The sequence below is a fragment of the Aquila chrysaetos genome, chromosome 8 (assembly GCF_900496995.4).
Source record: "Aquila chrysaetos chrysaetos chromosome 8, bAquChr1.4, whole genome shotgun sequence".
Classification (NCBI taxonomy): Eukaryota; Metazoa; Chordata; class Aves; order Accipitriformes; family Accipitridae; genus Aquila; species Aquila chrysaetos.
The window spans coordinates 18,972,343-18,999,499 of NC_044011.1; the positions used below are offsets into that span (position 1 = coordinate 18,972,343).

Consider the following 27,157-nt stretch of genomic DNA (forward strand, 5'->3'; position numbering starts at 1 on the left):
CCTTTTTTAGAGAAAACCACTCATGGTTCTAACCTGTGTAGTTTGGGCAAATGGACAAACATTTTGAAAAATATCAGAAATGGGACAGTTTTGAAACATCAGACATACTTGGTTTTGGGCAGGCCTAATAAGCAAATCAACACAGAGCTAATGTCACCTTCCGGGGGCAAGTTCCCCTTTCGGTGGGCGCTGGTGGCGGGGGCCAGCAGGCGGGCTGCCAGCAGCCGAGGTGGGGCTTTCTCCTTTGCATGGGGTGGTTTGGACCTTCCTCTCCTCCCCCTGCGCTTCCTCCCTGGTCCTGCTGGCTGCCTGATGGTTCTTGCCAAAGCTCTCGGCAGCAGTGTCCGGAACACCCCTTGACTTTGAGAGGTCGGCTTTTGTCTCCACAGCCAGGGCTCTCCAGCGCTGCCAAAACTTGGAACGAGTGGGCAGTTGGGATTTGAGAAAGGGTTTCCCACTGTCCTGGCTATGGTTTCACGTGCCGGAGGGGCTGCTCCTGCTACCTGTCCTCTGTGGCCGCTTGCCTGAGCCCATGCTTGGCTGGTTTGGGCAGCTGCACAGGCAGCGAGCTGTTGGGTAGCCAGGGGTTTCTGACGGGTTTGCACCTCGGATTGGCTCCCCGTGGGCACAGGCAAACTCTAGAGCTGGCAGGAGCACACGGCTGGTGTGGGGGGGAGGAAGCGAAGCGGCATCTCCCCCTCTTGGGTGGCAGCTCGCCATTGCATTGACCTTGCCAGAGCATGAAGCTGCATCCTCAACATGCAGATCAGATCTTGTACGTGCAATGTTGTTCACACTTGGATACTATGTTTTGTTATCACGGTAATCAGGAATGGATACTGAGAAGATGATGGTGAAGGACAGCAGTGTTTCCTATTCTGCCCTTTTCCACTCCCCACTTTTGGTGACCCCAAGGCACTCTCTGTTCCCCTTTCCAGATGGAGTTAGAAATGGGTGTCCATTCAGAATTGGGTTTTTATTTTAATCAAAGATCGTGCAGATTTGCAGTCAAACTTCAAACTGAGATGAATATGATTTCAGAATAGTTTGCAGTCATTGTTTTTACTTTTTGCAAAGAAATAAAAGGCTTTACGGTATCTCCTAGGTACTCCTAGTTACTGTACACTGGAATCATAGAACCACAGAATGGTTTGGGTTGGAAGGTTCCTTCAAAGTTCATCTAGTCCAACTCCCTGCTGTGGGCAGGGACATCTTTTACTAGATGAGGTTGCTCAAAGCCCCATCCAACCTGGCCTTGCACACTTCCAATGATGGGGCATCCACAGCTTCTCTGGGCAACTTGTTCCTGTGTCTTACCACCTTAATTTTAAAAAACTTCTTCCTTATGTCCAATCTAAACCTACCCTCTTTCAGTTCAAAACTGTTGCCCCTTGTCCTGTCACTACAGATCTTGGTCAAAAGTCTCTGTCCATCTTTCTTACAAACCCCCTTTATATATTGAAAGGCCGCAATGAGGTCTCCCTGGAGCCTTCTCTTCTCCAGGCTGAACAACCCCAACTCTCTCAGCTTCTCTCCATAGGAGGGATGTTCCATCCCTCTGATCATTTTTGTGGCTCTTCTCTGGACCCACTCCAACAGGTCCGTGTTTGTCTTGTGCTGGGGACCCCAGAACTGGATGCAGTACTCCAGGTGGGGACTCACAAGAGTGGAGTAGAGGGGGAGAATCGCCTCCCTTGACCTGCTGGTCACGCTGCTTTTGAAGCAGCCCAGGATATGGTTGGCTTTCTGGGCTGCAAGCACACATTGCCAGCTCATATCCAATTTTTTATCTACCAAAACCCCCAGTCCTTCTCCGCAGGGCTGCTCTCAATCCATTCATCCCCCAGCCTGTACTGATACTGGGGATTGCCCTGACCCATGTGCAGGACCTTGTACTTGGCCTTGTTGAATTTCATGAGGTTCACATTGACCCACTTCTCAAGCCTGCCAAGGTCCCTCTGGATCACATCCCTTCCCTTAAGTGTATCAACTGCATCACTCTGGTATCATCCACAAACTTGCTGAGGGTGCACTCAATCCCACTATGTAATTAATAAAGATATTGAACAGTATCAGTCCCAGTATGACCCCGAGAGACACCACTTGATACTGATCTCCATTTGGATGTTGAGCCATTAACTGCAACTCTCTGGATGCAGCCATCCAGCCAATTCCCTATCCATTGAATAGTCCATCCATCAAATCCGTATCTCTTCTATGTAGAGAGACAGGGATGTTGTGTGAGACTGTGTCAAAGACCTTACAGAAGTCAAGATAGATGACATCAGTTTCTCTTCCATTATCTGCCATGCAGTCACTGTAGAATAATATATAGAATAAACCTGGCATGTTTTGATGGGTCACTTTATTTGGTCCCTTCACGTCAAGTGGCATACATATGATGTGAACAGATTGCTGAGACTACTATTATTTTCCATCACCATATTCTAAAAATACTGTTAAAGAATTTTGTTAAAGAATAGATCTCAAAAGTATTTTTAATTAATATCTTGGAATAGGAAAGTACACTTTCCTCAACTTACAGTTACTCATCTGTAAACGGGCTAGTTATTTAACAGACCCAAACTGAGTATGGTGAAATGAAGAACCCTCAACCTTTTGCTGCAGCTGCAGAAGAGGCTATTGCTATCAAATGCTAGTTTCTCATTTCAACAAAACCTGGTTCGAGGTGCTCAGGCAACGGCTTTCCTTAGTTTCATGGTTTGATTTGCTTTAAAACTTTGGCATAAACCCTGTAATTTACCGTTAACTATGCTCCCAAATGTAACCAGTTTAGACTATGTAATAGGTAGTGATAATTTGAAATTTAACTTAAGTATACTTGTTTCCAAAAATAAAAATAGTGATTTTCATGTTAAATATCTAAAATAAGCACAATTCCCACCACCACCATCCATTGTTACCTGTCTCAGATTTCTTCAGGGATGTTTGCATGCAAAGGGAAGTATCAGGTTCCTACTTCCAAATAGAGAAGAATCATTATGTAGTCTCAGAAGCCTCTACTTCTATATTATTTCATTTTTGCTTTTCAGTTATAATCAATATTACCTGTTTTGCCAATGCTAGCATTGGGAGAAAAGCCCTAAGAGATTGATGTGCAGGCAGAATGGGAATAGCATGACTATTTTTATGTTTCTGACATCAGTGTCCTGGTTTATCTAATGTTGTATGACACACTGACTAAATGCTCCATAGTATTCCATCCCCAGTGAGCCAAACATCTTTTCCAGTATTGCCCCTTGTTTCAAAAGTTGTAGAAGCTTTTATAAAATAATTTGCTAATTTGGGGTGTTCTCTTACTGTCCATCTGGAAAGCTAATAGTCTCTTTACTTTTCATAAACAATATTCCTACACCACAGTAATGTATATTCCTAATTGGATTCTCATGGGTCAGTGAGAGAGAATTCATCGGCTTCCTACTTCAAATATGGCATTTTTAAAACTATCATGAAGCATTGTTACAACAGGACACGTCTACACTCTTTTATTTAGATGGGTACATTTAGTTACCATCATGACTCCTGTTCTGTCCTTTGCCTGTTTTCATTATTTTTCCTCTGTATTGAAAAGCAATACATTTTTACTACTGGGAACAGTAAAAGCTGCTCCTGCCAGATCCTTGTTTTTCCACATCTCCTTTTATTCTCTAGATGCCACCTTCACCACCCATCTGTCACATTCCCACATCTGTACCTATTCTGTACAAGGGTTTGCTGGGTTCCTTTATGTTTCAAGAAAACAGGCTTTTGAAAAGTCTGTTGGCTTCCAGAGGTAGTTGCACAAACCAGCCTTGTGCTAGGTCTCCTGTATGAGAACTGACAGAACCGACAGCTGGTTGTAAAAAAAGGAAAGTGAACTATGCCAAAAATTTCACTTTCCAAATGGAGCAAAATGCCTGTTTTACGTGAACAAAGGGTTTTGACTATTCCTTGTTCAGACAACCCCTTGGTCTTTTAATGACATAGAGATTTGGATTGCATCCCCTTAATGAGTATTGACCGAGTCTGTGGTGTCCTTTTCCTGGGGGTGTGTGTGAAAGTAACACTAGCTGTACTGTGCTAGAGAAACAGAGCTCCAGGACCTTTCCAAAATGCCTGGCCACTGTGATTAACCCATTCTGTGTTTCAACAGGCAAATGGTATGTGGGAAGTTAACTTTCCAAGCACAGCTGGATGTTACAGGAGCAGGCTGGTGCTTCCCAAACATTTGAGCAGTTACTGCTTTACAGCTGCTGTTCAGACACAGACATGAGAGAGTGTATGCTGCAGCTTTCTTTTTCCCTATCAAGGTATAAACAGACCTTTTGAGTATTACGAACGCAGCCCTAAAGGTTAGTCAATCTCACGGTATTTATGTTGAGCTTCAGATCCTGGTCTCCCTTCTACGTTTACCTTGATTAACAGTTGATATGGTGCTACGGACATCTCTGTGGCTTTAAATGCACGGAGACAGCCAGTTCCAGCCAGCCTCTGCCTCATGCGGCTGGGCAAGGAGGAAGAGAACAGAGCTTTAACCCCGGTTTCCACACAGCCTCCCCACCTCTCACGTCCTCTGAGTGGCCGGTGGCCACTGGTGTAACTCCGAGCAGACGGACCTGCTGGTGGAGCTGCCAAAGAGCTGTCCTGGCAGCCCGCGCTCGGCGGGCACCTCGTGCCGCTCCTCCCTCAGTGCTGGGGCCGGGGACACCACGGGCACGGCGTCTCCTGGGGCAGCTCTCCCTTGGCGGGGGTTTCCCTCCAGCCGGCAGATCTCCTGTTCGGGATTTGGACACCGTTTCGTTCGCCTCGCCTGTCGCACTAGAGGTGGTGTCCAGGGTACGCGTTAGCATCCCCGCCGAGCGGCTCTTACAGCTTTGAAGATGCGACAGTGCTCCGGCCACGTCCCCACCGCAGCCACGCAGCGGTGCGGCGATGGGGCCGCGCACCGCAGTCGTACCCAATACAGCCCCCGCGGAGAGGGGCTGGAGGGAGAGGGGAGGGGAGCACGGCGAGCAGGACGGGGCGCGCGTCCCTTCGACCGGCGTCGGAGCGGAGGAAGAGGCGAGCGAGCTCCGCTCGCTCAGGCTTGGGTGATGGCAAAAGGGAGGTCCCGGGCTGCGAGTTGTGAAACTGTCTGATCCATCGCTGACTAACGTTAAAACATGAATTCCAGAATGTGTGGCAAAACGTAATATATGGTTTATAAGCTGTTTAAAGGCTCCTGATGAAGGGGAGGATTATAATAGTCACTTCTGAAGGGGTGAGAGGCTTGGTGTGTTTCATGTGAAATATTGCAGGTTGTATTTTCCCATGGGATTTGCCAACTTCCTACAAAGTACATTTAGTACGTCACAGGTTCTTGGTGATGTGGTGTTGTACACATTTACACCTCTCCTGTTTTTCATGACACTTGCATTATTGTAAGAGCTCCTACAACTGAGAACACTAGGGGATTTGAACGTTTTATCTACCACATCTTCTGTAGGAAGGGAATTGTTTTATTCCAGGGCGTTGCATTGAGTGGGCACCAGCGAAAGACCCGGGAATGAGAGGAGAAGGAAAGAGAGACTGGTGCTAGGTGTCTGCAGCAAATTGGTTAGGATAATCAGCTAGAGGGCACCAATGAATATTTCTTCTTAGGGCTGTTAAATTAGGCCATGTGGCCTGCCAGCATATAGATGCATGAGAGAAACGTGATGGCTTTGCGAAACAGTTGTGCTAAAAATAATTTTCGGTGTTATTTTTAATAATGCTATCACAGATGAAGAAAGTGAGGTAGAAGTTTGTAGCCTGGGACATTTCTTTCTCCTGCTTTACAGGGTAAATACTATAAATCCTTGAGTGTTTGTTTGGCTAGGTAATGCTTTCCAAAAGTATGTCAATGAAGTAGGCATCAGAGTCATAAAATACTTTCCTATATTTAGATTTTAAATATGCACTAGAAAGTCATTAACTTTTAGACTCCCAAGCACCAAAATTGCTTCTGAAAAGGGGGCTTGGATGTTAAAATCAGTTAATTAAAAAGATAAAGATTTTAGTATTGCCAGAAATGCAGAGTCAGTGTTTCACCATCAGCAGTGTTAGTAGGCTCAGTTATATCCTAGTAAGTTTGGCTGCTGTGAGGGCATGAGGAAGATCCTGAAACTGTTGAAGGTGGCAGGAGCATTGTGGGATTGCCAGTTGACTGGTTAATTTAGAGGATTATGTTTTTAACTGGATATTAATGCCAAAATAAATCCAGTTGCACAGAATCATAGAGTAATTCAGGCTAGAAGGGATTTCTGGGGGGGTAATCTTTCTAGACCCTGCTCAAAGCAGGTGCATGGTACGTGGTCTTGCATGTCGTCGATAATTTACCTTTACGTGGTTTTGATTTGTGCAAGAAAGATTAGCTATTCAGGTCTTTTTTTGAGTACTAGAGAGGCAAATGCCAAAGAGGGGTAAAAATGAAGCTAAAAGTATTTTACAAAGAAGTTGATCCAGATAGTGTTGAAGCATCAGCAAAATATCCCACACCACTTCACATACGTTGATATTTTTTTTTTAGAACAGACATTGCTTTTGGGTAGCACAAGGGACTTAGTTTGAGCATTTGTGAATTAATTTTAAATTGTTCTTTTCATTGCTGTCTAATATACAGGAGGAATTGGTAAATAGTAAGAGCAAAGGCGGAACAGCATTTTATAGCCAGTGGTTCTGTTTAGACTTAATCCCTATAATGCAGTGTTAAAATTTACAAAACAGCTTGTAATTGCAGTAGCTTATTTAAACCAGCTATTTGTGGTTATGTCTGCTGAGGAAACTTAAACTTCAGCGTTCCCCAGCCATCTAATAGCAGCAAATTGACTGCGGGTCTCTTGTAAGAATATCTAAATGTAGGCTGTTGAATAATCCCTTTGGGGGCCCTGTAACTATTTTTGTGCCTGGATATGCGTCATCAGTGGGTATTTTCTCTGGTGACTAGCTTACATCAGTAGGTCTCCTACCATGCACTCTATCAGTGAGTGACTTATGATTGATGGGAGTCACGGCTGCTGTTTAGCTTTTATCTGTGACCTCCAATAATGGACAACAGGAATTTCCAGGCTGTTAAATTCCTTGAATGACTGAAGACACAGGATGGCTCTGCCGATAAATGCAGGTAGTACCCAGATACCGGGTGTTCACCGGGGGCCGAGGCGGGGAGGAAGGAGAGGGGGGTTCCTTGGCTGCAAGGCGGTGAATCCGGCTGCGATGCGTAGCCGAAAGGTATGCTTTCCTGGACGCCGGGGAAGCGGCCGTGCCGGAGGACCGCCGCGCGACTGCGATGCTCTGACTAACTCTCCCGAGCTCTCCAGCCATACGTGTCCGCCGGTGGTGGTGGCGTTTCAGTGTATTTAACTGGTGGATCTTTAGGGCAGCTCGTCAGTCCGTTTTATCCCAGGGAGACATGCAGTTTGCAGCTCTGTGAAGGGAAGTGCTGTGGAATTTCAGCTGCAGCCCGGTTGTTTCCTTAACCCTTTTTGTTACTGCCCACGAGCAGCGAGCGGATTTATTGGAGTGCTTAACCCAGGTGCTGTCTGGGCTAAATCTGAAGGTGCAGTAGGCTACATGATTTTAAGGTTAAGTTGCACCTGCCACAGTGACCCACTGAGGATGCGGTCGTAGTTCATTTCCTGGTGTTCAGTACCTCATTTTACGAAAATAAGGACTGCAGATACTGAGTTATCCCCTCTTTCTCCTTCCACTCTGTCTTTCTGTCAGAAGCTGATGTGCGAAATGGGGCTGGAAGACAGCTATGAGATTTTTGTGAGTGTTACCTGTGATGAATTTAGCAGCTTGAGTCAGCCCTACGGCGTGGCACTTTGTCGTTTCTTCTTCTTTCCCCCTGTTCTTCCCGTCTCTCCCAGGCTCAGTCCCTTTGATACAGCTGTGCTAGGAAACAGGAGATCAGCTCTCTGTGAACTTGAGCTCAGAAGTCTCTCAAGCCCTTCTCCTGGCAACCGAGGAGTAAAAATGACAGACATGGATGCTCTCGGTCTGACTGATGATTAAAAAAAGTCCTTAATGCTGTTTATCGCGTGGCGTTGTTTGGCTGAGGGAGGATAGCAGCTGGATCCAAATTCCTCCTCACCACTTCTTCCTGTTGGCAGGTGGCCCTTCGCTCAGGCTGGGCTTGCAAACTCTTGCACGGGTCTTATTTGAGTGCCTGCTATTGTTTTTGACTCAGGTGACAGCAGGCTGGGTTTTCTGCAGGATTTTGAGCCTTGAAAACTTTCAGAGGGAAAACAGAAGCTTCGTTTTAACTCGCCTGTGTGTCTCCTCCTCCGCATGTACTAGCCCAGAGGTCGTAGCTAATGAATGAAACCAGGCTTCCTGCAGGAGCCAGTTAACCCACGTCTGTGCGTTTGTTGACACAGTGCTTACATAAAGCTGCTTTCGGCAGCAGTGCATGTGCTGTTGTAGTGTGGATGCCCTCGCTCCGAGGGATACAGGTTATGTATACCTTTCCATTCCTTGCAGACAGGTGCCTGGTACAACACACGCACTGGGGCTGAAGCAAGTTTCCTCATCTGCTCTCTGGCTAGTCGAGTGCTGGTTAAGAACTGCATTCAACAGAAGTAGTAGGAAGAGAAGCGGCAATTAAAGAGGCTTGGAAGACCAAGGGAGAGGAGGGAATGAAAAGGTTTTGACTGAACTGTGATTTACGAGTATACCCTTCCTTTGTTTTTATATCTTTTTTTTTTTTTCCAGTCACTTCAATAAGACTTTGTGATTCATGACAATCTGGTTATATAATTCAAAATCTGTAAAAGGTTAAGCACAAAAAGCTCGATGAATCTTGAGTCATTTGCATTAAAATTCAGTGAATTTTCTTGGGGTACTGTGCTTAGATTGTAAAGCTTGCTAACTGCTTGATGTTGCTATATATATCATTTGCCACAGCTCTCTAGGAATCATTATGCCCAGCTACACATTAATATCTTTTGGCTAATATTGACCTCCTTTCCCCCCATTTTTAGGGGGATTGTATTTTAGGGTAGTGGTAGTATTTTAGGGTGGCTTTTTTTCAGTGTTTGTGCAAAAGCTCAGCATCACCAACTTTCGAGAAAGACTCTGCAGACCTTCAAAACATTTCAGAAAGGGTTGTCGTTTGCTAGGAAAAAGCATTAGCAAGTTGCCTGCCGCTCCCTGATGCTTGGCACTGGGGCTGTCTGCAAGGTGGAGGGCTGAAGTCCAAACTGACATGTGGCAGTGTGTGTAGGTACCTCCTTGTGTGCTGTGACAGAGGTGATGTGTTGGGGACAAACTAATTTAGGTGCTGACCCTGCAGTGAAGTCACGCCAGGCGGATGCCTGGGTCCATATGCCTACACCCTGTTGACTTCAGTGACTAAGTGCAGGCACCAAGTTCTGCTTGCACAGCTTGAATTGAGGAACGATGACCATGGTGGCTAAAGCCGCCTTTTTCTGCAAGAGCCTTCACCTATTCAATGGCCACCTTTAAAATCTTGTCAGTCGCTCTGGACGACGGCTAACCAGATATTTCATCTTGGTAGTTAAAATAACAAGGTGTTGTGAGCAAGGAATACTGCACATTCACTGGAAGTCAAAGCATCTGCTGCTGCATCTTGTAGTAACTCCTTCAGCAAACCTCTCCCTCCTCCAGTGAAGCGTGTTGGTGTTTCAGTGTGCAACTAGTTCCCAGTGGGCACAGGACTGTAATTACCATACTTGGGAGGTGAAAACGAAGACTGAATCTGACACGGGAATATCAGGGGCTTTATTTTGAAAGTTTTTTGAAGATTAAATACAATTCATTTTTCTCCTACCTCTTAAATCTATGAATGCACGCTCTGTACAGCTGCTGTAGTGTTGGATATTTGTTGAGGGTCTTAACAATGGATCGGTATTTAATAGTTTTGTATCATTGTGACACAGTACTCTCAGTGCTTAGAGACGCTTGAGAATAAAGAGGTGCCCTGGGATGGGAAGAACGGCAAAGGTAATACAAAGCTCACCTTGCCCATGGCCCTCACTTCTGACAGTACTATTTTGTTTGAAGAGTGACTGTATGGAGCAAGCAATGTTGCTAAGTCCTTAATGAAATCATTAACGCATGAAATCATAAGAGATATGTTGCTACTGCAAGCCAGCTATACATTGTAGAAGTATTCTGAAATACAAGGCAAAGTCGTGATTTGCCTACTTCAGGTCACATGGTATCTTTTGATTGTGTTAGTTCAGAATCATCTTATTAGTCATAAATACTTGATCTTTCAAGGTGATCTTTGTGTTTCCATAAAGTCCCACTGAAATTGTTGAACCCGTTCCCAGATACTAGGAAACTCCAGTTTTGGTCAGCTTGTGTGAGGAAGAGCTTGTATAGTTTCATTGGTTTGTTTGGGGTTTTGTTTCTTCAGGTGTCATGGAGGAAATATGGGTTAGCCATCGCCTCATTTAAACATTATTTTACTGCAGGGGAAAATGAGGAGTTACACATAAACATTGTTGATGTTTGTAGTGAGCAGAGTAATAAAGAGCGAAGAGGAAGAAAAGCAATGCAGTGAAATAGTATAAGGAAAATACAGCGTAAAGAAAAGTTGGAAAAGTGAAAAAAGGTGTTGCTATTTAATTTTTGTGGTATTTAATTTTTTTAATCCAATTGATAAGATAAACGAAGAGCCTTCTATGTTTTTGATGTTATTGTGTACTGTAATGTGAATGAATGGAGTGAAGTAACACTGCAGCTCTTCCTGCACGCTGTGTGCCTGATAGCCTTGGTCCTAAAACCTTTGCTCATCAGCTCAGTCCTTCCTGCAAGCGGCCAGCAACTTTCATAAGACTGTTGGAGATCCAGGACCAGGCTGTCAGTAAGTTAATAGATTTGTAAATGTTACCCTGGCATCGAGTTAGTTTGCAAGGAATCCACCCATTTGTTTGCACATGGGGAAGAAGAGGGAAGGAAGATATTTCAGGTAAAGCCTGTGTACTGTGGCAGATGGGAACGTACCTCTTTTATGCCAGTAGCCTGGCACCAACTCCTGTAAGCTGTGGTAAAGTCTTTTCTTCGTCTCCTGTTTTGTTTCCTGTATGTACACAGCACAGTAATTCCTGCAGGGATTTTTGCTGTTGGCAGTATTTCTCTTTAGTGCCACAAAGTGAGCATTTTTCCTGCAGGACCTCAAACAGCTCAACAAGTGGTGTGCTGCCAGTGAGTCAGTGCAGAGTCCCTGTCCATCTGCTCGCAGCCACCAGCACTCCCTCCCAGACTCCTATTTTCAGATGCAAAGCCATACGTGAATCCCAAGATAGAGGCGGGTAAGGGACGGGGTTATCCTGGGTAAAGAGGTCCCATACTCCAAGGAGACAGCGAGGGAAGAAGCTCCCTTCCAATCCATGTTAAAATCTTCCCAAGGCAGATCCTGGCCCTTCACAGGGTGTTCAGATTGGCTCAGAAACTTGGTGTAAAGGAGGCGAGAAAGAAACGCTGCACACTGACACCCCCAGGAGCCTTTATAATGTCAGGACACCTGACAGTACAGCGGTACTTCAAAATTATCACTGTTGTAAGGATTTACATGATATGGCAATAGCTAATAACATGAGTGCAGTACAAGACACTAATTCAAGATTGCTGAGGAGTTTGCCAAGTGTCTGTGGTTTCATGTCATGACTTTGTCCCTTTGCAGACAGGCCTTTAGCGTTGAGGAGTTTTCCAGAAACTCGTCCAGCCTTTCTTTTTTTCAAGCACAATTGCCAGTTGCTACCCTGCTGGTTAGAAATAATAGCAACTAAGTTAAAAAATTAAATTCCTTATCATGTAGTCATGTTGTTTTCACAAACTTATTCCAACGTGCTCAAGGACGGACTCTGCAGCATTCCTTCTTGTACACTTACTTATACTTTTAGGCAGTGAAGTGAATATAGGTTTGGGGATTGCTCTGCATGCTGCTTGTGATGGTCTTTGTTCAGGGACAGAGGAGATATAAAGTCAGTTCCTAAGGTCCTGACATCTGCTGTTCCTTGCTTGGGAGGTAAGATATCAATCTGCAGTGTGAAACTCCTTCTCGTCTTCCGGGGAATTCCATTTCCGTATACAAAGGCCAGCCAGAAATCCTAATCTGGAATTCTGTAATTTGGAAATGAGAAAGAAGTGGGGTTATGTCAACTAGGAGACACAAGATTCTTTAAAGCCTCTTTCACTAATGTGCAGGGAGAAGTAATAGAAACCAAATTTTCTTAGTGTAACCAAATCATGGAGCATCACACTGAGTAAAGAGAATAGGAACCTCTGAGGTTGCTTTGCTAGTAGATCTCCATCCTCCGTAAAGCTCGGGGCCATGTGCTGATGAAATACAACCTGTCTTTAAATGTGAACAATGGTGATTTTTCACCCTCTTGACTCTTGACCAGGAGCTCAGGTCTCATTCCACCACAAACTTGCCGCTGGTTACAGAGGGAGCAAGGTTGCAAATCAGAACATCAGTTGCGCTTTTTAGTTTAGCATTTTCTACCTTGATTGCTATTAAATTGGATATCACGGTGGTAAAAGCATCAAAGCCAGGATCACCTAGAAGGGAATAGCAGTCTCAAAGAGGTATAAAGGAGTAAAATCGTGCAAATGAGAAAAAGGAGTATTAGGTTAACTACCAGGAAAAAAATCATTATGGTGAAGGTCTGTTCTCCTGATGGAAAGCAGAAGACCTGATGAGTTTGAATAACTCAAAAGTGACCTGGACAAAACGCTGTAAAATATACTACATCGATTTTTCTTATTTGGGTACGAGATGATCTAATAGACTTTGGCCATTTCCTTTTTGATCTAATTTCTGAGATTCTATGATCACTTTTAAAAAAGGTCATTTTCTTGCCTGTCTCACTGCAAACCTTCTTGAAAGTTTTTGGCACTTTCTACCACAAAGGGAGGCATTTGCAGAAATCCAGCATGGTGGTATTTTGAAGACTCAAACCAGATTTTTCATGGCCATATCTTGCCATTGCTCCATTGTAAGATTCCCAGAATACTTGATGGGAGTTTTGCATTAAAATTGTATGGTATTTATATCTAGCTACTCTTCAGAGGCCCAAGTCATATCCATGCTCTATTCCCAGAGTAGCCTTCATCCAGTTCTTTAAAGCTACAGTTTGGCTTTACAGGAAATAATAATCATGCCTACCATACTGTAACTAAAATATTCAGACACATGAATCTTTTTCTTGACTTCCTATAAAAATGTCATTTGTAGCTTTATTCTGTTTGTTCTGGTTTGACTTTAATATAAACAAGAGTTTATTAAAGCGTTAGCTCTAAGTTGCAGTTCTTTCTTGAGACTGCAAGGTCTTACAAAAAATATTATTGAAACTGCAGGGCAAAACCACGTATTAACAGAAAAATGAATAATGAGTCTGTTTTCATATGGATTTTTTAAAAAGTACAGCTTGTAGTTGAACTAAATGTACTATTCCTTCCACTGCAGCCAGGAAGCCCTCATAGACTTTTGACAGCGCCGCCAAAAAATTAATGCTTCAGCTGTTTAAAAGATATCAAAAGCTTGTTTGACAATTGTAGTCTCTTCCAGGAATTTCCTTTCCCATTTTCCCTCCCTATAAAAACTGATAACAAGATGCTTATATAGTAGAAATGGAAAGTCGGAGGTATGTTACAAAGCTTTGTGCATTCCTTCCAGCCTCATGAGATGAGGCATGACATCTCCGCGGCGGGCTAGGAAATGCAGGCACTCCATTGTGTAAGTAGCATTTGCTTCAAGGATTAACTGCTTGCCAAGATAGTGCAGATTTAAATGTTTCCTAAGCCATTTTTGAGTTTTTACATAATGTGGCAGCCAACAGGAGAGCTGTTGGAGGTGGCTGAGTAGGAACTCAAAGCAGTGACCAAGGAAAGACAAAAACAAAGAAAGCAGAGAAATACACTGCATGTGCCAGCATCAGTTGACATAGCAGGACTGAAGGCAAGGGAAAGCAGCACCAGCCGAGCTTCTCTTGAATTTCTATCCTCACTTTTACTCGCAACAAGATGTGACAAACTGAAATGAGACGCAGCTTGAACTTTTGTTCTGAACCGTATCGAAAAGGCACTGAAACATGGACTCAAAGGTCAGAATTGTTCCCTTTTCTGTAACAAATTCCCAGGACGGCTGTTAATACTACTCTGTCTTTTAAGGCTAATCTTTAATAGTATTCACTGATATGTAATATGAAATATATGGTATTACTGTGGCTGTGGTGAGGAGCGGTTTGTTCTTCTCTAATGATAGAAAGGAGATTCTGTGTTAGGACGAGTGACATAATTAAAGAGGTTGCCAATAAAAAAGCCACTGTGTTTGTAGAGGGTGCCCTTGCGTTCAGCAAATGCCAATTAGAGAAATGTCACTTTTTGTGTACGATGGGTTATTACTGCACAAACACTTGTACAATTACGCTCTGGGTCAGAAGGGCAAGTTACCTTCGCCTCACAGCCGTTATTTTAAAGCAAACACAACTATCAGGCACACAAATATCAGGCGTTGTGGAAGGGGAACAGTAAAGTAATGACTGTTTGAAAATGCAGGCTAAAGAGAAAAAGAGTCAATGTAACAAGCCGTGGCATTGTAGGAGGTAATTTTTACCATGTCTGCACTACATGGGTTAGAAACATCATCTTTATATAATGGAGAAGCAAATGCTTCCTTGCAGCACTTAAATAAACTTAATATACTGTTATGTTGTTCTGATGCTTGGAAATGGGAAGAGAATATACATTTCTTTCAGTTACCTTCTTCAATACTGAAATGTTTGTAGTCCACATGCCTTTGTAAGCGAGTTCGTGTACTTCCTTCTGTTGTGCTATCAGTGGTCTGGTATCACCAACACCTTCCTGATATACCCTGCTCTCAGCTCTTGTGTGGCTCTCACTGACTGCAGTAAATGGAATAAAGGGCAGTTCTGTGAGTGAGTGACACGGTGCAAGACATGGCCTTGGGTGTTTATTACTCGCACCTGTTTGTAGGTGTTCTACTTGGTATTTTGTTTTGTATGTTTTGCCTGAAGCTTCATCAGATTCAAGTCTAAAGAGGCGGAAAGCTCTGTGGATGCTGTGGCCATGTCAGGTGTATACAGGACGGCTGCACTAAGGCTCTCAGGTTTGTCTTCCTTTCTAATGTGGTTGCCATCTGTGCTTGTGCTGGCTTCTCTCCGGGTCATAAGAAAGAACACACTTCAGCAGAGATTGTGTTATCATCGGTCGCCTGAACCTTTGCGCTTACCTGACCTCATACCTCTAGGAAGCTCAGCTGGCAAACGTAGCGCAGACCTTTGTGGCAACACCCTCTGGGGTGCGTGGGCTGCTGGTTAGGTTGTCCTGCTTCCATATAGGCTGAGGTATTTTCATTGACGTACTCTTTTCACAGGTTTGAAATTGCTATGGCTTTAAAGTACCAGCATTCCCTAAAGAGGAAGCACTGTGCTTGCCCGAGGACCTACTCAAACCCAGCATCTGCTGGGGCAGGATGGGGTGGCAGAAGTTAAATGGAGAGCGTTAGTTTGAAAAATTTTATGAGGTCACCATCCTTTTAAATTGGTTTACACAGATGGCTGTCTGGTTTGTTGCTTTGTCCTTGCTTAATAGTAACTGTTTATGGAAAAACGAATTGCTTTGCAGAAGGAGATCCAAAAGCTCATGCTGTTGTTTCACTCGCTGGAGATCTTCATGTTATTATGGGCATACAAAGAATTGGCCTGAAATGGAGATTAATTATGAAGCACGCAGTGAATAATTAACTGTTTGACTTGTTCCTAAGCTCTGTAGTCACCGGGTTAGAAATTATTTCCCAAACTGCAGGAGATAAGAGAAGGTTATTCCTGGTTTCACAATATCTGTATTGTTAGGGCTTTGTGCTGTGTGTACTCTGACATCAGCTGATACCTACGCAAGTCGGGTCCAGCTTCTCATCCAAACCACTTCCTGGGGTTTTCTCGGGTAATGGCAGTGATTCAGAAGACACCGCAGTGCCTCAGAAAGCCGTTTCTTACATGTCGCACCCAGACTGTGTGACCGGGAAGAAATGAGGTTCTTGGGAAAGAGTTTTGATCTTAAAAATACCCATGGTTTTTTTGTATGTTCTGCATTCAGATTTAGATGTGTATTGCATGGCTTGTGTCCTACTGACCTGTTCGTAGACTCGTGGTATATATTGTGGAAGACGTAGGAATATGATGTACATGTATGTGTGAGGCAGGAGCCTGAGGCAGAGATGCAGATTTTCCATCCACAATTGTTCCTACCTGGCAAAAAAACCCCAAGAAATAGACAGGATTACAATTTTTTAAAGGAAATCAAATCTAAATAATGGTACTCTGCACTTTTGCAGGACTGTCTACTTAAGAAGCTGAGAGTGAGTTAGAAACATTGATGAAGCCTCTATTCTGTGAGGTGGGTATGTGTTTTTATTACTATTTTGAAAAAGCATAGAAATTTCAAACCATTTGCCTGAGTCCAGAGACAGAGCTATTTAAGAACTGTGAGTAGAGTCCAGAAGTTTTCTGCCACAGCACGTGTTCTGATCAATACTTACAAATGAGGTCTTTTCCTTCCTCTGGAAGGAAGTGATGAGTTTTTGCATTCTGTTAGCATTCGAAGTGGCTCTTTTAATTTTCGATTTCTAACTAACGGAATAAGTGACTCTCACAGATACTTTTGCTCCACTGTCCTCCCGGTCCTGTTGTGTGGTGGCCTTACATCACAGTTTGGGGAGATAGCAGTCTGTGATAGGGGAGTCAGTGGAAATCAAATGGGTCCACTGGCTCCAGGCCGAACATAATCTGGGGTTCAGAAATGTTCAGTGTGTTTCATTACTTTTTTATTTTAGCATTTCGTCACAGTCAGATGCACCAGCAGTCTTTTAATAAATCCCCTTCTGCGTTGAGACTTGCAGCTCAGGTTCACAGACCCATGAGGGCTCGATAATTTGAATAAGTCTGAGAAGTGAAACTGAACATTTGTAGGTACAGCAACTACAGGCAGCAAAACTAGTGAAACCTTGTAATTTTGATAGGCTTTGTCATTGCAAGATACTGCATGCAAAACTGTCGGCTCTGCTTGCCCCCTGCATGAGCAGATGGATGTGGACCCTCAGCGCTTCCATGCGCAGGGCTGGTTGTCCACCCCTGCTCGAGCGGCCCCGCTCCCGGGGGACTTGTTTTGGGCAGTGGCCTGGAGAAACTCTCTCTTGGGTTCTTGGTTATTTGCACCGGTTTCCCTTTTGGATTTGGGTGATAAACCCAGCGAGTGGGCTTCTGCCTTCTGCTTCACGTCATCGGGATCCTGGACTTGCTGTGGCAAGGAATCAGTCAGGATTGGAATGTGTCTTTTTAAGGATTTGGGTTTTTCTTTAAACCAGTGTTTGCCTTTAAAAGCCTTTTTTGAATAAATTACTCTGACAGTAAGTACCAGAATAGATATCGATAAAATATGAATTTATGCATGCCAGCATTTATCTCTTTTGTGTCTATTCACAAATACATACCGAAAATTGACTCTAGCTCCATATGGCTCCCAATCTCTTCCCTCCCCCATCTGTCAGCTTCTCCTTACCTGGATGAATAAAAGGGAGCAGAGTGCTGGGCCACGAGCTGAAGGTGGGTGTAGCAGAAAAGTTACATTCAAACTGTTTTTCTCTGGGACATCACTGTGGCTCCTCAAGTGCCTCTCAGTTCAGATGGAAAACTCATTAAAAGTACAATGCAGTTTGATGCCAATGTGAGCTTCACACTCTCAAAAAGGAAGGAAAATACTCAGAGGGCAAGTTACCTATGTGCAGATTTGCCTTCTGGATGATAGAGGCTGTGCAAAAGCTTTTATTGCTTTGGAAGCTTTTCAGTACACATTATGGCTATTCATTGAAATCACTTTTTTTAAATCTGAAATTTACAATTGGTTGAATTAGAGATGACAGGCCTGCTTGTAATCTGTTCGATAGGGCTATAAGAAAGTTGAGATACCTCCACCCCGAGACCTTCCATTTTCTGAACATAAGCACTGTTTATTTTGCTCAGTTCTGAAGTGTTCAAGTTCAAAATCTATGGTGAGATTTGTACTACATCATTTGATTGAAATTATGGAACTCCATTGCTGTAGCGTAAAATGCCGTGAGATCTCTGGGAGGGAAACCGCCTGTTTCTTCTGCCTTAAGGCGCCCGGAGGCGGAAGGTGCAGGTTTTCCATGTCGCTGCAAGGCGCGCGGTGGGACGGCACAGCTTGCTGCTTCACTGCCTGCACTGCGCTGCCAGAAAAACTCTGCCAGTTGCTTCAACTCTTTGATGTGAACAGACTCCTCAAAGTCTCCAAAATGGCAAAGTTAGGAGCTGGTATTAGGTGTTGTTGCCGTTAATCAATGATTCCATTATTACAGCATTACCTTGGCTTCTGGGGCCATGTGGGTGGGCAGCTAAGTGGTTGTCTTCTGTTGCTGATGCTCTACTCAGCTGGTAAGGGAGCTGAAGTGGTCACAGCTGATTTGAAGGTTCTTCGGAGATTCCTTTCCACCACTGCCTTTAGAAACCAAACATGAGGCTACAGCTTTCTGTCCTGTTAGAGTGTTAAGTTGTATTGTCAAATTCAGAGCAGTTAGATGAAGCTTTAAAGACACCTAGGGGGATAAACAGAGAGAGAAGCAGCTAAGAAGGAACAGAAGACAAAACTGGTTGGAAGAATGTTTAAACGGCAGAAGGTTCTGAAATACTTCACCTCTGCTCTAAACTGGGACAAACCCTTGACAACTCTTATACAGTAAGATATCTTATTTCAGAACATTTTAAATGTTGCTTCAGTTTAATTTGCATAAAGATATTTTGATGGCGTGAAGGTATTCCAACTGATGTTGTATGTCTTGTTAAATTATAATTCACTGGGTAGCACAACAATACTGTTAAACTGTTAGTATTGAAGTATCTTGTTATATCACAAGGCCTATTACTTTTACTAATCTTCATTTTAACCAGGGACAAAATTTCTGTTTTTTACGGAACTTTTAACTTCTGTCAAATCAGTATGTTCTTCTTTCAGGAAACTCTTTCAGTATGAAAAGTTCGGATGAGTTACACAGTTTTACAAATTTTTTCTATTCTTACTATGCAGTTTGAATTTTTAAAATGAGTGAAATGTGTCTATAAACCCCATAAATCCCTAGAATTACATATTTATGACTGCATAGGATTTCAGCACAAATAGGGCTGACTTTTCATTTCTGTGAGAATGTTTACAATTGAACGGTCTCAGGAGTAAAAACGCAGCTTTTTTACGCGTATGTTTTGCGAATATAGAACTTGTACACACTCTGAGCCGTGAACCAAAAGCTTCAGATTTAGCCAGCAGAGAGGAAGGAATTTGTCTGCTCTACAGCAAAAGGAAGTATTTGCTGTGTTATTGTAGTACGTGGCCTTTTGCCATCTTTGATAAAGTATTTAAGGGTTGTGCACCCAAAGTCTGCTGCCCTCTTGACCCATCATCCATCACCAGCTGTAGATGAGGTAGATGAGACGCAGCTCCATAGGAGAGCCATTGTTTCAGCCCTGCGCAGCTCCTCCAAGAACGGAAACTGCAGACAAAGCAGCTCCCTGTGATTCACCGTGCCTCCCAGCATTTTCTCTTCTACACATACCTTTTCTGGCCCCGCTCTGTGCCGGCCGAGGTGGACAGACAACACGAGGAAGCTGTAGGATTGATCTGCTTTCCACTCAGCTTCACTGGGCATGAATGAGATGAGTGTCTGAGATATTTTTTTTCTGTATTAAAAAGGAAAACTAGAGACAATTATCACAGCACTGTGCCTTGGTGATATATTTAAATTTATTTCCCTTTTGACTATTCAACACTGTTGATAGATGATGCTTAAAACACTGAATCGCCCATGATTTTTCTAGTGCACTGTGAATTGCCCAGTCTTTTTTTTTTTCCCTTTCTGAAAGCAGTTCTGGTTACAGAGATGCCAGCATCCCCAGTAACTATGCCAAGAATGTACAGTTATACTTTATACTGCTAAATTAACAGACAGGAATAGTCACACCAAACCAGATTCAGCTCCCAGATGGGAAAGCGTCTCCTCTAGCCCAAATTTTAATGACTTTTTTACATGAGAAAGTTTCACCAATATAGCATACAGTGTGATTTAAAACAAATGCTGTCATCTCTCTATGTTGGTGACAGGTAACTTGTAGAAAACGGTGATGATTTTTTTGTTTTCAATGACCAACCAGGGGTTGGAAATGTCTGGACGTTCAGGTAGGTTAACTCTTCTTTTAGTATCTTAAACTATTTCAATTTTAAAAAATTATTGTTAGTTTATCAATTGTACTTTTCTGAGCACTGGTTTGAAGTGAAAACCAGGGTCTGATTCTTACTCGGTTTGTTATATATGCTATTCTCTTAGCTTTGTGAATTTAGTTATAATTTACATTCCTGTAAGTGACAGGGGAATGAGTCCTAGATGGCATAACAACAACATCAGAAGAGCTAACTTTGATTGTTGCAGTATGTGGTGCTGATGGCGTGAAATATTCTCAGACAGACATTTCTGTCTCCTGACTAGGAAGGGTCTGTTTATGAGATGATGAAATCCATGGTCTTTGATGATTTGCCTGTGCCACCTGGAATACCATGGGAGATTTTGTCCCCCCTGCAAATTTTAACAATGACTTTGTTATGATGAAATGAGGCAGAAGTTTCATGATTTGTTTCAAAGAAGGGAAAGGATCTTCCACTTTTTGCGAACACTTTACCTAAGAGATGCTGAAGTCCATGGCCTGACTTCTCCTTGGAAGTGCTTTAGGTTCCTGCCATGAAGCCGAGTGGGATACTCAAGTGCTAGAAAAAAAAGTTAAAAGGGGCGCACATGGGTGTTCAGATAGAAATACACAATTCTCTGTGGTTGTACCAGACACTGTAAATACCATGTCTGCCAGTCATTGCAGGTGCTCAGACACTGGAGAGATACTTAGATGGGATTACTTTGTGCGGTTCTCCAGTCCATGGTATTTCTAGTTTTCAGTGCGCTGTACTACTCTATTCCTGTTTATAAATCTTTTAAGTGTGCACATTAAGAAAGTAATTAAATTGTCATTATAATTTATAGTACGCCTGAAGTCAATCACCTAATTAAACGGAAAGAGCAGAGAGGTAGTAGGTTCATAAGCATTTATTAAGTACTACAGTATTAATTATGCAGGACTTTTGAACCAAGCAAAAGAGGAAAGAATGGAAACACCAATCTAAAAAGGCTTTCCATTGCTGCCCTTCTCAATTTAATAATATGAGACACCACACCACCCCCAGTTGGCAGGACAACACTAATGCTTTCTTTTTGTTAATTTTTAATGAAATTATGATGGAGGTTTTTTTATGACAATCATTTGCAGCATTTTCCTGTAATATTTTTGAAAGAATAATATGTCCCCATGCAGCGGCCTATAAATACGTGAGTAGAATTGGAAGATACATTTAGATTTATGGTTTGGGGTGGATTGTGCAGGAATAGACTCTTGGTCATCACTCCTCAGCATCTCAGGCGAGGAGCGGAGCCTGTGCCGGTCCCAGAAAAAGGCCTGGGGAGCAGCGGAGGTGGGGGCTGAGCCCCATAGAGGAGGCTCTGGGCAGCACTGGAAGAGCGGTGGGGATGGGTAGGAGCACGGTGGTCACGAGAAGGTTTGACTTTCTTTGCAACCTTTCTCCCACCTCTAGCTGTAAACCTGTGTTGCTTGGCTGAAAGCGGAGGGTACGAGCTGCTGGCTCGCCCCGCAGGGTCCAGGGTCGGGAGGAGGCTTTGCAGGGTGGAGGGCGGTGGAAATGGAAGTGAGTTGTATTAGTGAGCTTGTGAAACAGGGCTATCTTACTGTGTCTGGTTTGTATTTTGCTGCATCAGTTGAACTGCCTCAGCACAAGAAGGTGATGAGGATGGAGCAGAAGCCTTAAATATAGAATTTCTTCTTTTTTCCTGGTTTGTTAAAAATTTTAAAACACTGATAACACACTGAAATAGACTTAACCTGTGTTCCATGTTTTCCTGGGGTTTTCATTTCAGCCTCAGTGACCTTTACACGTGAACATTAGACATTGAAACTCCTCTTTTAGGCAGCAGAGGGGTCTGACCCTGCAGCCCGGGCCTCGAGCCCCATCTGTGCTGGAGTAGCCCACGGGCTTTAGGGGAGAGAGCGAGTGAGCAAGCGAACAGGCGGCTGCCGGGAGCATTTCAGAGGTCTGTGATCTTGTCCTGATCATCAACCTGCAGTGAGCGGGGCCTCACTGGTGCTCGGGGATACAAATGCGGCCAGCAGGCAAACAGCTGTAATAAACCAGGATGAAGACCAGTAAGGGTTTTGAACAGAATTCAGTGTATACTGTGCAACTCAAGTGGATGTTGATGGTGATGGCTAAACTGAAATCCTGGGAAAGGAGCACCTTCGCTTTTTTCCTACAGGAACTTGTAGCAACAAAAGCCTCTCTCCCAGTTCACCAGAGGTGAGACCTTTAAAAGACCTTTGGATCAGAGGTCTTTGGAAAAAAAAAAAAAAGTGAAAAAGCCTTCTGTATAAATGGACAGGAAGGTGTTAGAGACTTACCTACTTGTACTGTCGTTACCAAATTGATGTAACATATTTGGAACCTAACTGCACAGGTATCAGTTTATCTTGCAGTATATTAAATAGGAATTCATTGGCTATACATAATCACAACATAAGGGCAACATCTACTAGTTGGACCTGACTTATCTGAAAACTGGAGAACCAGTTCAATAGCTCTTTTTCTGGAAGAAATTGAGATTTTGTGATTGGAATATATATCCCTGCTGAAGGCCATTTCTTTTCACAGTCTTTAATAGGCTGCACTGAATTCACAGTAAAAACAACAAAAAAGAAAAGCTAGACTGAATGATCAAGAAAATTTACTGTGTACAGGTTTTTCATTTATACAGAAAACATTGAATCTATTTGGCAATGAGCACTGCAGTATTCCGTACCATCTTCTTTCATTCAAGGATGCAGAGGATTGTACGCTAAAGCCTGATCCAGCAGTTTAGATTGCAGCACCCTGTCTCCTTGTCCCACACGCCCGCTGAGGCACAGGCTTGCATGCCTTGCTGGAGGGAGACCTGTGGTTACCACTCTTAATCTGTTTATTATTGTAATTACAGTTTCAAAAAGATATAATTGGGATTTCCTTTACAACAAAAACAATGTTTTACCTTATATGCAGCAAATCAAATTATTGACAGCTCTTCATCCCAGAACTCATAATACCCCTATAATGAGCACAGTCATTATGCTTCAGGTCAGCACCGCAGCAGCATTCTAAAAGGAATGTAACTTGACAGTTGTCTGGGGAAAAAAAAAAATATATATATATGTCTATATAAAAAAGGTAGTGGCCTAACCAAGGTCTCAGATGGCATAATACAAGTTGGGTTATATAATTAATTTTATGGTCAATAAGCCTGTCTTCTGAGCTGCATATTGGAAAACGTAATGCTTGTCTGTTTGTATAAGACTTCACAGCTATCGCTTTAATATAGAAATTGCTCGTGCCATGCTATTGTTAAGTGTGTTTTCAGCTTCTCATGCTGGCAAGAGGCAGAGGCAGTCCTGGCAGAAGTGTCCTCTCTTTGTTGAAACAGTGAAAACTAGAAAACCCAAACCTTCCTCGTACCGATTCTGAAAACAAGTTGGACGAGTATTATATTGCAGCTATTTGAAGCAACTGTGGAGCGAACCATTCAGATACCCTCTGCCAATTTTTTTGTCAAAACAGAGGAAAAAAAGTCTCCTGTTCATGTGTGAGAGCCCCTTCTTTACCACTTTCTTTAGGCATGTATTTTTATTGGGAAAATGGACTCGTTTTATGTTACAGGCAAATAATTGATTTGAAGTCCCAGATTCTACTTCAGTGCATGTGCATTATGATACAATGATACACCAAATGAATATTGGATTTCAAGTCCAGGATTGTGGAAATATTTGCAAATCCTCAGGTATTGAAACTGGCACAGGTGTTCTGTCGTGGATGGAGAACTTGACCACCCGAGTCTGTCTTTATGGGTTGCTCAGAAATCACTCAGAGGGGTCTGTGCTAGGCACTGGCAGAATTAGGACAGGTGGGTGTTTGGTAGCACCTGCCTTGCAGGCTCAATATGTGAATCCAGGCAGCTCAGCCAAAGACTCTCTGTAAGCGTGAGCAGGCCACGGGCTTCTCCTGCGCTCCTGGACCTCCTCTGTGGTGGGAGCACAGGGGTGTCACAGTCATTAATGTGTATCAGGTGAAGGGTGTTATTTAAAAATCAAAGTATATGGTGACCTTGCCATGACTGCAGCCCAACCAGTCATATCAGAAGCAGCTTTTAAGTTCCTGCAACTGGAACTTAGTGTGGCCTCGACAGCCTTCAGACGCTCTGTGTGAATGCTCAGGTAGTCTTGGTGCTGATGTGGCTTCGCTCCTAGCAATGCCTAATGGAGGTGACATAGCATTTGTATAAGGAGGTAGCGCTCCTTGTTCAAGCTCCTTGGGTCGAAGTTCCCTGGAATTAAAAAGCACATCCTGAAGAAAAGGAGTATTAAATTCCAGCTATCTCATTAATGTTCATATTGTTCTTGTATATGTGATTTTCTCAAGGTGTTTCTTGGGAGAACAATATTAAATTTGAAAGAACAAATGCCACTATAAAGCAGGGAGATGTGCCATGACATATTTGTAACTTCAAGCCTCATAAAATAAATTCCTAACTAGACTTGGTGCAAACATTTCAAATCCTTTTCAGCCCACAAAATCAAGAGCCAAAAGGTAACCTCAAGTCACAGGACTCTTCCGGAAGATGGAAAAGCCCAAAGTCAAGATGAAAGAGTATTTGAGACAAAAAATCTAGGTACATTGAGTCTGGGGAAAGTGTAAGTCAGAGCTTTAACTGCACGTATATATGCAGGAGGGCGTATTAGAACAGGGCAAGGTATTTTCACATGTTACTGAAGAGAAAAGGGGGAAAAATACTGTGGTTAAGCTGCAGCAGGGTATACTTTGCTAGACCATTCGATATTGGAAAGGGGTTACTACTACGCAACATTTAGGTCAGTGGAACAAACTGCCATGGGAGGGTGTGGAGTCAGTCATGGCTAGACTAGGTAGGTGTCTATTATAGATGATCTAGGATGACCCATTTAGAGGTGGCTTCCAACCCAAATGTTTCTGTGATTTTTGTTCTCTTCAGGTACAACTCTTGTCAGATAGACTTGTTCTTCCAGTTAGTATGTGAATTATTACATCCCTATGAACAAAAGAGCCCTCTGCGCTAAGAACAGCATGTAAGCTAGAAATATTACCCACATTACTTGGCATGTTATATAGCAGATGTAAAATGCCAAGTAATTACTACATAAACTCAATAGTGTGTTTGTGTTTATGAAAAATCTCTTGAAATCTGTGCTAAAATTAAAATATCTTATAAATATTTAGAGTATTCTTAGAACATTTTGTTTTCTTCCTTAGAATAAAACTTTTTTTTTCCACAGAAATGTCTCCATATTTTAAAGATGGGAAATGTGTAAAATTTTAGAGAATAATTTTACACAGGAGGTGAGATACATTCTGTGTCCCCGTGACCACACAAACTACATCTCTCCTCCTACAAATGCTCGTCATAGTGCTAGTTCCCAGGGAAGGGTTTAGAGGACCTACAGATCAGTAAGCTAGTGCAGGTGTGTGTACCTATGTATGTGCGTACCTTTAGGTAATAGTGTGATAGTCTTACTCAATAGTTACTGTAGTCACTGGAATTTTTAATTGATCCCAGAGGACAGAAGACATGTTTTCTCTATTCCAGGTTATGATTTCTTTCATGACACTATGTTGTTCAAAAGCAAGCTCTATTGTTAAGAAATTAAAATCAGTGCATGGGGAAAGATTCACTTTTATCAACAGAAGAAGCGTAATGTATAGCTAACCACCCATAGCAGGGAAAATCATTTCTCTTTGGGCTCAATCCAAGTTCCATTGACTTTTACGATACTTGGATCAAGCTTTCTAATCATGTTGCTGTGATGATCTGCAAACCCACTGGGGACTTTATTGCTCATTGCCAGGACTAGTCGTAATGAAATGATATAAAAAACACTGGAACGTAGGTGCTGAAACCTAGATCTGCAGTTCAAGTTAAGGATTTCTTTGACTTGTCAGAATGAAAGAATAGGAGTAGCCCCAGCAAAGGTAATTCTGACTCCATTTACTTATCCTCTTTAAATCCCATTTGAAACTACTGTAGGATTGGTGTATTAGTAAGCAATCCTTAGAGAAGCGGTGAGAAGTGCTTTACCGTATCCTAAGGGCACACTAGGTAGATCAGGTATAGTAAGCCTGCCTGGAGCCTCTTCCTGGGGTCTCCTAATTCTGCTTGTCTCCTGTGAAGTAGTCCTGATAGAAAAATAGCTTGTTTTCTTTTGAGTGCTTGCTCTTTTATCATTTAAGCGGTTTCTAGTGGTCACAAAGGTTCTGGAACAGTGCGATAACAGTTTGGGATATAATTGACTGAATTTTAATATATCTGTTGTAACTTCCTGAATCAGAATCAGTGGTATTCATCTCTGGAAACACTCAAGTGGGAGTTTGAATAACTCTTTGGAGATGTAGAATTCAGTAGGGGTCTTTTTTGTCCTTTTTTCTCTAACTTATCACCTTTCTTAGTCTTTAACTGTGTCTGAGTTTCTGAATGATCACTATTGTTTGTTGTGCCTTTTATTCCTCATGAGAAGCCTTTAACTTGATTTCTTATGTTTCTTAGCAGTGGCATTATGTTTTCCTGGCAGAAACATTTTTGCTGCCTAGCAAGTTGACTGTGTTATCTGAAAGCATTTTTAGGTCCCATGCACTTTCTTAGCACTTTTCCTAGGGCAGTTTTTCCTCAGTTGGACTTTCTACAGTCAGTGTGGCCTCTCACGATTTTCCTGGTTTTATTAATTTTTGAGCAGAAGCCTGAACACAGAATCAAACCTTGAGGTTTTAAGGGGACAAGTCTTGGTGAAGTTGCCACCTTGTGGTCCTTTGCCTTTTGCTTGCAGCTGCACTAAAGCTCTGCTGAACACAGCAGAAAGACCAAAGGTGGCTTAAAACCAGTTTTTCCATTTGTCTGGTTCCTGGAGCATCCAGGCCT

General features: G+C 42.9%; 1 protein-coding gene across 10 annotated transcripts in view; it reads left to right on the top strand.

Moving 5' to 3' along the window:
- Positions 1-27,157, top strand: part of HIVEP2 (HIVEP zinc finger 2) — a 142,072-nt gene that overhangs the window by 48,641 nt on the left and 66,274 nt on the right. For 4 of the 10 annotated variants that reach the window (XM_030023737.2, XM_030023749.2, XM_030023733.2 and 1 more), the window contains one exon: positions 16,349-16,410. The exons of 5 other annotated variants lie outside the window; for them this stretch is intronic. The gene's annotated coding sequence lies outside the window, so the exon portion shown is untranslated. Of the gene's footprint in view, positions 1-16,348; positions 16,415-27,157 lie in introns of all 10 variants that reach the window. One more of the 10 variants, XM_041125528.1, reaches the window with a different exon arrangement.